Source organism: Larus michahellis, chromosome 11 (assembly GCF_964199755.1).
Source record: "Larus michahellis chromosome 11, bLarMic1.1, whole genome shotgun sequence".
Classification (NCBI taxonomy): domain Eukaryota; kingdom Metazoa; phylum Chordata; class Aves; order Charadriiformes; family Laridae; genus Larus; species Larus michahellis.
The window spans coordinates 19,783,185-19,796,327 of record NC_133906.1 but is presented as its reverse complement, the minus strand read 5'-3'; positions in this window follow the sequence as shown (position 1 = coordinate 19,796,327).

Below are 13,143 nucleotides of genomic sequence, written 5' to 3'. Positions count from 1 at the left end.
TTTTTTTCAGAATAATCCACAGCAAGAACTGAACTGCTCCCAGTTCAGACAGGGACCAGCCTCTACTTTGTACCCTCCATTGACAAGGGGAGACCAGTGCACTTCACTGACTTAGGTGTGAGGATCCTTTCCCACGGTGGAATACAAGCCCTTGATGCAGCTGGAAGAGCTTTATTTGTAGCCCCAGAACACAGGTTTACTCATTTTTAGGGTTCAGGATTCCAGACTTAGCTCACAAGAACCACCAAAGAGCCTGTGTGCCGATGGGCCGCATCCTGATGTTCTGGTTACAATGGATGCGAACATGGCAGGACTTCCCTGCAGAGAAAGGGCAGATGTAAGCCCTGACCAACACTAATGGTGCTAAAGTGACCAAAACAAGGCTCTGCAGACAGTGCTCCATGGAAGAGCAACTCTCCAAAGGGCTTGTTCTCTCCCAGCTTTCTTTCATCAGCAGAAATCCCTGCTAGCAAAGCTTCCATCCAAGGAAGACTTCTGAAAGATAGAAACGGGTCATCTTCTCTCCCAAACCCTCATACCTTTCCTGCCCTGGATAACCACTTAAAAGCATTAGGTGAGAAATGCTTGTTGCCAAGCACTGCAGAAGGCCCATGGGACTTGTCTTCTGACACCTCTGCTGGTAAGCAAACGAGCGGCATAAAAACATGACAAGGGATTTAAAAAATTAAGTCTTCCCAGACGTTCCCTGCGGGTTCTTTTGCTATGATATGCAGGCTGGCAGCACTGCTGCTCGCGAGATGCCATGTTCCCACATTTCCTTGTTTTACAAGAAACGGATTTCTCTCGTTAGTGAATCTTTAATGTGACAAAAGGAAGAGACGTGGTAGTAGTGCTGGAATGCTTTTCTTGGACACCAGGATGCAGAAAGCTGCCTACAGAAGAGCGTTTGCATTGCTCCTGGACCTGCCTTTGCGTGACCAGTCACCCAGATCAGAAAAAAAAAAAAAAAAGAAAAAAAACCAAACACTTTCAGAAGGAATAGGTAAAGAGTGAAGGTTTTGGCTGTGGACTTTTCATGTTGGGACGTGCTAAGAGGGAAAGTGAAGTTGGAGGGGACAGACAAGACAAGTCACGTAGGCAGGATGGGACAGGCAGGTCCTGGTCTGTCCCCTCCCAGCTGTTCCTGGCAAGACTTTCCTCAAGAACACGTAGGAGCCCTTCGGTGACAGCACATTTCAGCCTCCTCCAGCTGAAGCTGCGTTATCAATGGCTGTCTCCTCGCTTCCAGTACCTGCCACTGTAAATCACACCCCAGAGCAATGCTTAAGAGAAAGCATCTAAATCACAAAATAAAACAGGTCAGAGCCGCAATTATGATCAGTGAGGCAGGCATCAGTATGTTGTGCATAATTAAAATGACTGTAGGACTTCTCTATAAATATCAGCCAGAAAAGTGTCTCTTTGTGTGTGGGCATAAAAATGAGAAGCAGGAAACAGCCCGCTCTGATGTGACAACATGACCTTGGAACAACTTTGTTGCCTCCACACCGGAGTAATTACACTGTTGAAATGTCTGATTGTGTCCCTCTCGCCATCAGCAGCAACCCAGCCTTTGCAGCAATAAATGTGTAACCACTAACAGTTCAATAAAGAGCCAGAGATAGACTAATTTTGCAGCGGCTGCTACTCCTTGAAGTTCTCTCAAGCTGCAGCTCCAAGAGCAAAAGCTCTTGTTTTCTCCTTTAAAAGTCTGAACTCCACTTGGAAACGAAATTCACTCAAGATGATAAATGGATAGCATGCAAAGCTTGTCTTACATACGTGTTTAAATATTTTACTTACTGCTCATCAATCTTCCCCATCTATGCAGCATTCGCAACTACTTTGCAGTAAGAGAGCCAACTCCTTCAGGGAATTTGGGAAGCAAAATACATTCCCACTCTTCTCAACACTGTGATGACAGTAAATATGGAAGTGTTAGATAAGGAGTGGTGCTAAAGCAGAGAGCTGCTCCAGATCACTCTGCGATCGCCAGACTGAGCTGCAGGGCAAGGGCTCGCCCTCGCTGGTCCCACGGGTCATGGGCAAATCCACGCGGCACGTCGGGAAGTTTGGGAAGAACGCAGAGCTGACCGACAAATCAAGTCTGCATTACAAAACTTAGCAGGCAAATAACATCACTATTCACGGGCAACACTAAAGGATTATTTCTATTATCACACAGACAAGCCAAAAGTTTGGCAAGTGACAACATGCGCGGTATGTTTTTATTCAAAGCTAAATTCAAATATAAATACTTCAATCGATAATCACTCACCTCCCGTTCGGTAACCCAGTAATCCCCTTTTGTCCAGCATAACGCCGAGACACATTTTTATTGACCCAGTAGTAAACTCATAGGAATTGCCATTCTTTGACTACTAATGACGGGGTATATTTCTCCCTGCAGTCAAGTATTTATCAGGCAGAAGGCAAATATGTGATTCATTGGCTCATAATACATTACAGATAAATAGTAATGAAAGACCTATGCATCATTCTTGTCAATGTGTTGAAAAGATTTGCTGAATGCACAGAGGTTGGGAAGAAGGAAAAAAAAAATAAAAAATCAAGTGTTAATACGCAAGAACAGGGAAGAGATACTGAGGCATAAGCTTACCGGGGGCTAAAGGGACCCTGCCACCAAGACCAGGCTGCCAGCACTAGCCAATACATAGCCTGATCCCACCTCCAAAAACGTAGCTTCACCACATACACCAAATAAAATGCTCCAAACTATCCCACAAGCCAAGATGTGGTTGCAAAATACATATATCGAAGGGAAAAACAAATGATGGGATATAAGAAATTTAAGGAACTCGGTGAATTTTTCATAAGCTGAATGAGGGAAAGAGTATTGAATAAATCAATCCATATAAGTGATTTTCCATATGAAATTATTAATATGCTGGCCAGCTTTCAAAGGCACAAATTCAACAAAATAAAAGCCCATCATGAACCAAACCGGAACACTGTGAAAAAATAAAATAAAAAAAAAGAGGAGGAAACAGTTCTTATTCTCAATCACTCAAATATAGATCTTCCTTATAAAGAATAATGGTGCATCCGAAATGGTCATCTCCTTAAAATAAGCTATATAAAGCACTAAAAAGAGAAGCACATAACGCATGACTTATTGTTGAAGCGTTGTCAAGTCACCATTTTCTTCTTAAGGTGTTAAGCCGCTCGAGCTTCTGTTGGGAATTCTCCCTAATAAATTCCCTTTTTACGTCCCTTTTCAGGGCTGTCATTTAAAGGACGCTACGAAAAGATTCAGAGAGCTTCTGGAGTAGCTACGTGGAGCTGGTAACCCCCAGCAGGCAGGAGCACTGCAGCTCCCCGGCAGGTACCCCACTTGAACACTGAGCGGTGTTGGTGCAGGACAGGAGTCAGGGAGTCGAATGAGCCCTCGGGATGCTAATGAACGGCAGGGTCAGCTCCTTTAGCTCTCTGGGAAACCCAGGGTGTGATCAGGAGAGCTTCTCCTAACGGGTAGGATTTGGGCGAACCGGGGAGACAGAAGGACTTCAGCCTGCTGCAATGGAAACTGCGTGGATGGGGCACGGTTATCTTTAAAAGTTTGTCCCCTGTAGAGGAAAGGATCCCTCTCAAACCATCCCCACTGCCTTAAGTTGAAACCTGAAGGAAAACCATTCTACAGAGAAGCAGATAGGGAATATTAGAATTACAGACCGGTTCGGATTAGAGGGGACCTTAAACACCATCTAGTTCCAACCCCCTGCCCTGGGCAGGGACACCTCCCACCAGCCCAGGTTGCTCCAAGCCCCGTCCAGCCTGGCCTCGAACCCCTCCAGGGATGGGGCAGCCACAGCTGCTCTGGGCAACCTGGGCCAGGGGCTCACTACCCTCACAGCAAAGAGTTTCTTCCTAATCTCTAACCTAAATCTCCCCTTTTTCAGTTTAAAGCCATAACCCTTCGTCCTATCACTGTGCTCCCTGATAAAGTCCCTCCCCATCTCTCCTGTAGCCCCCTTTAGGGACTGGAAGGGGCTATAAGGTCTCTCTGGAGCCTTCTCTTCTCCAGGCTGAACGACCAATATTCTGTTAGCTTAAGGAGTTAATGCTACAGTGTTCGAGTTTGGTTTTCTCAGATACACACACACACGTGTATACATACACATCTCCACACGCATACACGTGTGTATGGAGATACGTACACATATACATACATATCCGTGTGAACACACCTCACATACCTTGATTTCACGTTACAAGCCTGGTTATACACCTGCTCTTGGCCTTTGCTCAGGTCAGCATTGGATGCTCCTCCCTTGCACGCACAAACACACCCGGCAGACCGTTCTAGCACAACATACGCACAGCATTTCAACGCCACTCATCGTGGGAATGGAGATATCATAACACAGGGAACAAATTAATGCAACTTTGCAAAATACTAAGCCAATGCCATTGTAACCCAGCGCTGTGCTAAATAAAGTGGAAGAAACGTTCTTAAATCTCAGCCTCCACAAGGCACAATCCCGCGGAGCCCGCGGCACAGCTCCCGCAGCAGGCTGGCCCAGCCTGGCTGTCTACCAGCAGTTTCTGCGTTTTACCAGGTCACCTGTCCCCTGTTGCTCAAACTCAGGAAAAAAAAAAAAAATAAAATCTGTCTGCTAATACATTCCTCTGTCAAAGCCTCTTAACTCCCTGTCTGCCCTCCTCCGTATCCCTCACCCTTGCAGGGGACAAACTCCATTCGAGGCAAGTAACATAAAGAAAGCTCATTTCCTTTGAACTTATTTACAAGTTTTACCATTAAACTTGCCCACATTATGCAAGCAGCTTGCAATCTTCCCTAATTCTCTGACTTTAATTATATAATTGAACAACCCAAAAACTCATTTTTTCCAGGAAACATTAAACATTACCATCTTAATGAAATTCTTAATGAAACGGTCCTCTCTGCATGCAAATGACTGGCACTGGATTTGCTTATCACGCTGATAGACAAAAGGACAAATGCCCTTCCTTTTGTCAATCATCGAGAGTGACAGCCCTTTCTAAGGGCGCTCCTCCTAGATGGATGGGTAGCGTGGACAGAATCACGGACAGGAGGCAGACGTAACAGGGACGGGTGAGGAAGCGGCCAGGAAAGGTCAATAAGCGTGAATAAACCAGCAACAGACCCATAGTGGAAGCAAACTTTTTCCTTAAGCTCAGCTAAGTTCCAAGGGGCTCTGCTTCAGCTGAGCTTTAACACCGGGGAAGGGAAGAGCCACAGCCGGGGCTGGAGGGATGAAACGGCCTCAGCAGGGGTCCTGCTGCTGCTCAGCGTAGGGGAAAAAAAACATCGGGCGTTTTAGATGTTTAACTTCTGTGAACTGTTTCAAGACACGTGGCTCAGCCTCCCCCACCTCAAACACCCTCCTTGCCTTTATCTCGGGGGACTTTTCTCCAGCCCCCCCGGCTGCAGACACATTACGTCTGACGACAAACGAGGAGCCACGGCAGAGCCCCAGGCTGGAAGGAGCCCTGCAAGGGAGCACGTCCCCAGCAACACCCCTGTGCTGGGAACCCTCCTCCTTCCTCATTTCCAGCCAGGGATGCCGGCACACCAGCAGATGTGCTGCAGGGACCCAAGATGCCTGCAAGGCTGAAAGCTGCAGGACAAGCTGTAAAAGAGCATGGGGAAGACAGAAACTGGTACTAAACTTCTCAGACACCTCCCGTTGCCTCTCTCACCTCACCCACCAACTCACCAATACTCTCTACTGTACCAGCTGCATCCTTCCCCTACCAACACCATGGAGGTAGACCCTCTGGTCCCAGGTCCTCTTTTGGTGTCTTCTAGCAACACAGCTGCTGCTGTTTTCCCCAGCCAACCTTTGAGGCACCAGCCCAGCCATCGCTCCAAACACAAGGCAAGATTTAATTTACACACTGGAGCACTGTTTTCCTAATACAAACCCATTCTGCTCCCTTTGAGCGTTTTCTTGCTTTTACTTTTACGCAGCTGCTTTCCTGTGCAGTGCCAAGCTCTGCCCAGCTGAAGAAATTTTTGTCACGAATATTTTGGGTGCATCCATTCCTTCACTGTCACTTTGTGACCTCTAGTTCTCTTTTTTTTTTCCCCCCATAGCAGTTCAAAGACACCAGGAACGTCTTTCTTTTTTATCCCCATCAAAAACGCGTGTAGTTCAAAGACACGACCTTGGTGTCTGTGCTTCTGCAAACAACACTGGCCCCAGCACTACACCACCGAGTCAGCTTGCTCAAGTCTCTTCTAGATTTAATTCTTTCTAAATCTAATTCCCACAGATCAAGAACAAAATAGTTTTATTCAATAAGCATTAATTAGTTATTTTTTCTCTCCACATTCCTGCTTCACTGCACTTTCAGTGTCCTACCCCTTTGGCGCACAGACACTCCTCACCGCGCTGCACCTCCCAGATTCTCCCCATTATTTATTGACAATAAAACACGAGCCCCAGGTGCGTTTCCCTGATTTACACTCAAATCCGCAATTACATGGTACATGGTGACAATAAACTTTAAAATAAAGTTTTATTCTAAATTCCTTCTAAATTACTAACCCCATAGAGAGTTGGGGTTAGTAATTTAGAAGGAAAAAAAAAAAAAAAAAAACAAAGAGGTGTCAGTGTCCTGGTACTACCCTAACCAGAAAGTCTGGGGAAGAAAATCCCAACAGCCTGGAAGAGTTAAAGATCCAGCAGCGCTTTGGAGATGGGAGTCCAAACCTGACCCCTGCGTGGTCTCCACCAATGCCATTCTGCTGCCTCAGATTCCTACTACTGTCAGCTGAACGTCTGGCATTTTTCAGACAACAAGGGAAAAACGGTCTTTTCCACTTCAAGGCTAAAAAATACAAATATTTTTGAGTCAGATACAAACATTTGACAAGCTAATTCCTTGGCATCATCAGCTGATAAAAGAATTAGGTGTGTGACCTAAGTAACATTAATCTGAGTGAATTCTTTATGCTGCTTTGAAGCAAAAGGTTGAGGAGCCCTGCTTTGAGAAGTGTCCCCTCCCAGTGTTGATTTCTCAGCTAAAAACAGCTGCTGCTTCTTCGCACATTTGCAAATAGGTTCAATTTTGTCAGCTCTCCGTCTTTCCTTAAAGTCTTGTTCCCCCAGCTACAGCCCTACCCAGGGTTGCACCGGGGCGTTATCTGCGTTGGTAACAGAATCCTTTTTAAAGCTATGGTAGGCAAAGAGGTTCTTCATCCCGTGACAGTTTATGATCCCAAACAAAGCCAGGAATATCCTAATTCACAGTTAACACAGTCTTAGTGCCCAAACAGTCCAACTGAAACCAATTGATATATTTGCCCAGTAGAGTAAGAAAACATCCACAAAGCACAAGGGAGAGAAACGTGGCTCGCGAGGCCCAAACCAACTCATTAAAAAAAATAAAATAAATAAATGGGAGCAATTCCATGGGCCTCAGTGGGAATTCAATCCAGTGTACAGCTTATAAACCACTTTCACCAAGTGCCTTTCGTTTGAGGCACTCCACGGGAGAGGTGCATCATTATTTGCTGTAACCCCAGAACCTTCCCCTGTTCTGGTTTGTTTTTCACTATATGATTCATTCCACTCTCTCAGAGTATTCCCTAGTTGGGCATTTTTGTCCTTGGCATTGTTTTCTGTCCTTTGCATCCCATGTGCTGTATTCCTCAGCAATTATTTATAGAAGGGACTCATCCACCCCCAGATGCGTGCCCCCAGCCGTATGTCAGTACAGCTCCAGCGGTTTGTCTCCCAGGAATTCAGTCACCTTCCTGCTTGCAGGCTGCAGCTCGGCATTCGCGACAGCTCGTTCTCTCTGCAGACGCAGAGCTCCATCCTCCCAGACATAAGATTTCCATTTAGTCTCCGCAACAGCCCTTTCCACATGGAAGTATGAGCTCTAAATAGGTAAAAGTGGGGTTCTCAGACCCTATTTCTTAGGCTATTAAACCTAGCACAACACCGAAATCCTATCTTACTCTAAAATAAAATTTGGCTCTTTATTCGTCCCAACAGAAAGTCTTATTATTTCTATCATGGCAGCATTTGTGATGACAACAAAGAGGCTCAAAGTGCTCAAAAAATCACACATGCCTGAACACACCGACCTGGACAACAGGGAGAGACTCAGTCCCGCTTTGCTACATAGACCGTGGTTTGTTCTTCTGTCCCATTTGATTTTCCCTATCACTCTTCCTTTTCTGTTCCCCTCTAGTCTTCTTTATTTGTAAAGGAAGGAGCAATTTTTGCCTTCCCCGGTGGGGAGTCTGCAGTGAGGGGGCGGGGAAGGGAACCCTTCAGCGGCGGGAGGGGGAGGACAGCCAAGCGCCTTGGAGAAGCACCAGAAGTGCTGACTCCACTCCTGAAAGCCAGGAACGGCCTCCCAGTCACGCTCCGCAGCTCCGACCAAGAAGGATGCCCTTTCCAAAGAAGGCATATTGATGACAAGCGGCCATCCCATCGCCAACCCCCTTGGCAAGAGGTCGCCGCAAAACTTCCTCTCCTCTTGCTCGCGCCCGTCTCGTTGACTCTGCAGAGATTCTGCAGATCACAGCAGAGCAACTGTATTATTCCGGCTAATGAGAACGTAATGTTTCATTGCTGACTTCCACAGCCACTTAAATCTATCCTTATCTGATTAATTTCACAAAACAAAAAGTGACTAGCCAAATAAACTCCACCACAGCTTGACAGCCAGTAAAATTATAGGAGCTAATGTTTGTTCAAAGAACAGACCAAGAACACGTAAGGGGGGACAAAGAGGGAAGGACACATAAACTACTCAATACGCAATCGGCTTCTAGATTGGCGCAAGAGGTGGGGAGGGCAGCCATGGCGCGCTTTGGCATTGCTTTTCAGTTAACCAGGAGGACAGCCGCCCCCGCAGGCTGGCGAAGCGGCTTGACCCCAGGTCTGAGCACAAGCACCCAGACCTCGGCCACCAGCGCTGCAGGAGGGACCCAGTGCCAGCAGGCGGCTTCTCGTCCCGTGACAAACGAGCGACCAGCCCCGGCGGTAAGACACAGTGGGCACAGGTGCTGGCACCCACCGCTACCCACACACACGCCTGAACGCACAGGAGCGCACACAGATGTTTGCCAGAACAACATGTTCACCGATTTACTTGCAAAGCCTTGAGCTGGAGCAAAAAAAAAAAAAAAAAAAAAAAAGTAAGAGGACTTCTTGCTGTGTTCTTTTTATTTCCAGAGAAATATTTTCCGTGCCTCATCTGCACAAAAGAGAGCAAATTGCTAGTCCTGCCTCTTCTTACTTAGAGAGTAGCAGTATCTCAGAGTACTCAGCAATCAGCAAAGGGAACAGACAACAGACGTCGTTACAGGGGCAATTAACAAAACTATTCCCCAAAACTTTGCCCTAAGCCTGGGATGGGCAAGGCAGGCGGTTGCACAATTGCCCGTTTCATAAAATACCACTTTGGGCTTTAAGTAAGAAGCAAAAGGAGAACAGATTAGATTCTCAACCCACCAAGTCTTACTCGGATAAAATAACTTTTGTCCTAGCGAGGAATGCAGGCTGACATCTGAAAAGGGTAAAGCACCCCCCAACTGACCCACTTCAGCTCTGTAAAAGCATCGCCCCGTCATCCTGCTGTTGAAAAGGCACAGAGGCTTACGAGTGACAAACGGAATATAGCCAAGCTACACGGACCTAAGGCAGCCACAGCCCATCTCGGAGAACCAAAATTAAACAGCATTAGCTATGACCCATTTCCTCGCTCGGCAGGGACCGGCAGAGTTAATCTGGCACCGGGAGGAACCACGCTGTGGGTTTTCCCACACCGAGAGATCGCTCACTGCCGACACACACAACGCTTCCTCTAATCCACCTCGCCCCAAAGCGGTCGGCCATTTCTGTTTAAAGAAATAAGTGGGGATTAAAAGAAAGAAGCCTGAAATCCAATGGACTTCAAATTAAACTGGCAGGGAGAGCGAGCTGCGGAGAAACGGCAATTTGCTCTGGAGAGAGCCGCAGAGCTGCCGTGGGGCGGGCGGGCTGCACAGGCGGCTTAGCAGCTACATCCCAACGACCCCTTTGCCAGCATGGGGGTTTGCTCGTTTCTGGGGATTTTGGGGGTTTGGGGATTATTTTTTAAATAGAAAAAGGAATTTCCTCCCCGTTCACCTCTGAGGGAACGAGCTTAAACGTAACTTTAGCCACACAGACGGATCTTTGGCTTGTGCTCAGGGTAAATGTTTTCACAAATAATCTAAACTGCAGTGACAGCTGCTTGGAGTGTCTGCTACCCTCCTCTCCCCCTCACGCCCCCTGCCACACTTTTACTTGCCTTGCCTAAATCTACAGCCATTTGGATCCTCTTTGCTGCCGGTCACATTTGCCCACATTTTCCCTTAAAAAGCAGCAGCCAGCGCCGGCTGGCAGAGACCGTTGCAATCAGAGCAAGGCTCATTTCTTCCAGCTGAGGATCTGACCCCAGGACTTCCAGTGCTTGAGCTGTAATAGAAGTAGAATCAGACCAGGTCATTACACGTTTGGGAGATGTCCAAGACACTTTCGGGTGCTACAGAAAGCAGTGCCAGCGATTCTGCACATCATAAGGTTTTTCCCCCCCCTCTGAACTAAATGGCAGGGGGGAATCGGTAGGACAGGTATGGGGCACAGGGATCTTATCCAGAAAGCTCACTCTTTTGATTAACGTACATGCCGAGATCTGCCATAAGGTTTAGCTGCAGGGTTAGGAGTCCAGGGACACGCACCAGTCCGTTTCACAATTCACAGCTTACTTGCATTCAGTTTTTTTGTTTTTCAGTCCAAAAAGCAAGGGAGACCCCATAAGTCAGTCGTGTGCGGTGCTGCTGCATAGGCCAAGACCCTTAGGATGAGTCACTTCTGGCAGACAGAGCTATCTCCAGATCCAAATTTGGACAATTAAGTTAAATTTGAACTGAAGTTAAAACTACCCAAGAAATCCAACCGAAGCAAAGCACTGAAACGAGAGAGGGGACGCGTTTCACACCCGAGCATCCAAAGACAGGTGGGGTTTTCATTCCCCCTTTCTTCCTTCAGATTGCACAGTTTTATCGTGGCTTTCCCCGTTTGTCTGAAGGGAAAGACTGCCCAAGACAAGACGAAGACAGGGCACAGACACTACCTGATCCTATCCCGAACAGCCACATTTGCCACAAGAACAGGTAGCAATCACATTCAAGACCCTGACAGACTGTCCTTCTCGATACACACGGTCCAGTCCAAACGCAGTAGATTACAGTATCTTTGGGGTTTTCCCAGGGTAGAATCTTTGGGGGTAATAATGATAATCATCCCCAAACATGGTTACATCTGGCCACGGGACACTGCACATTCTGCCTAACCCCATCCGCACAGAAGTAGAAAAGCTTCCCCGGAATATTAAAATACTTAAAATTGCCACTTCAACTCTACTTGACCGCTCTCGCTAGAAGGGGCCACTGCTATTTGCTTAATAAGGGGGTTTGTAAGACACACCAAGAGCAGCACAGGATAAGCGTAACACAGAAACCAGCCCCAGACGAGAGATCTGTATCGATATGTCACGGCATACACGTACCGGCAGAGAGCCTGACCCCGCAGTCACTGACAGCAGCTTTTCCTTACAGGAGGAGAATTCAGCCAAAACCTGACAAATATAATGAACAGGTGAGGAAAGACACGTTTCTGGAACAAATCCATTTATTTGTACAGTTATTTTTCCATGAAGCTGATGTATTCTGGCATAACTTGCCACACTCACCATTTCTGACCCTTTAACGCCCCTGCAAGTCTCCCTGCTAGACCAGGAACAGGAACACAGCTTTTCCAAAGTAATCTCATCTCTTTTTTAGTTTGTCTATCACTACTAATGCCTTAGGTTAACTAATGGGATTCAAGTTGCTTAATTGAAACATGTTAAGTGCAGCGCCTGTTCCTAATGCGTGGGGGGGGGGGGGCGGTGCGGAACCCAACCCAAACCAATGAGTTCCAGAGCTGTCTGCATTTGTTGGCAGTATTTTTTTTACCTTGACGTAGACTAGGATGTTCAGAACAATATTACAGAGACCACTCAGATTTCTACCTAAGAACGAGAGAGAGAAGATATTCCTCTTTTGTACAACAACATTTCTGTAAGTTTTGTTTAGCTTGCGTGGGATACAGTTAATTACAGTAATTCATCAAACTGGCACAAGGTAGCATTCACACACAAAGTTTTTCCAGCAGTCAGAACCCTTAGTTTTATATGAGACTGGTTTGTGCTAATTGAATTTTCACTTGGGTAGATAAAATCTTTAACAACTCTAGAATAACTAAGTGCTCTTTGTTCAATGATGTGGATCAGAATGATTTACAGCACCTTTCACATAATCGTGCTAATTTTGCTTTCATATGATTAATTAAAACAATATGTTCTTTCTTCGTAAAATAGAATTAGTGCATCCAAGGAGACAGGTTTTATTGCAAACTTCTTTTTCTGGTAATAAAAGCAATTTTCACGCACCATCTTTTCGGCAAAGCCAAGTAAACACGCTTAAGTGGGCAAGAAAACTGCAGCTGGGGTCAGATCCCTTCGTGGAGCACCACCAGCAGACTCAGCAGCTTGCACCGAAGATGATTTAGCCCCGACGCTGCGAAGCACGAAGCTGGCCTGGACATCCCAAAAGCAAAAGCCCCTTCCCACTGCCGCAGTTTCCTACAGACGAGCTCTCTCTCATCACATCTGGAGCCAAACTGATGGACATACCGGTACCAAAACAGAAATTCAAAGGCTCAGTTGGACCATGCCTGTGGTCCAAGCTCTGGATTCAGCACAAACATGTAGTTTTCAGCACTGTTCAAGCACACGGAGAAGGGTCAGATAATCTGACTGCGGTGACAAACAAGTTGAAATAAAAATAAGGCTGACTTAAGTGGCCATCGAGAAATCATCTGGTAAAGCAAAGCTTGTGTGCGGACTCCTTGGCTCCCTGCTCAACTGTGGGAACGCAAAACGTCACCGAGCCCTACAGCTACTGATGGGTGCCCAGGTTACCTTAGGTCCTCCTGTGCCCGGTGGCTCCTGATGCAATACTGGTATCTCCCAGTGAGACCAACAAGCTCAGAACATTGTTAGCAGCATTAAAGCACCATAACTCATCACACTGCTGCCGGGGTAACA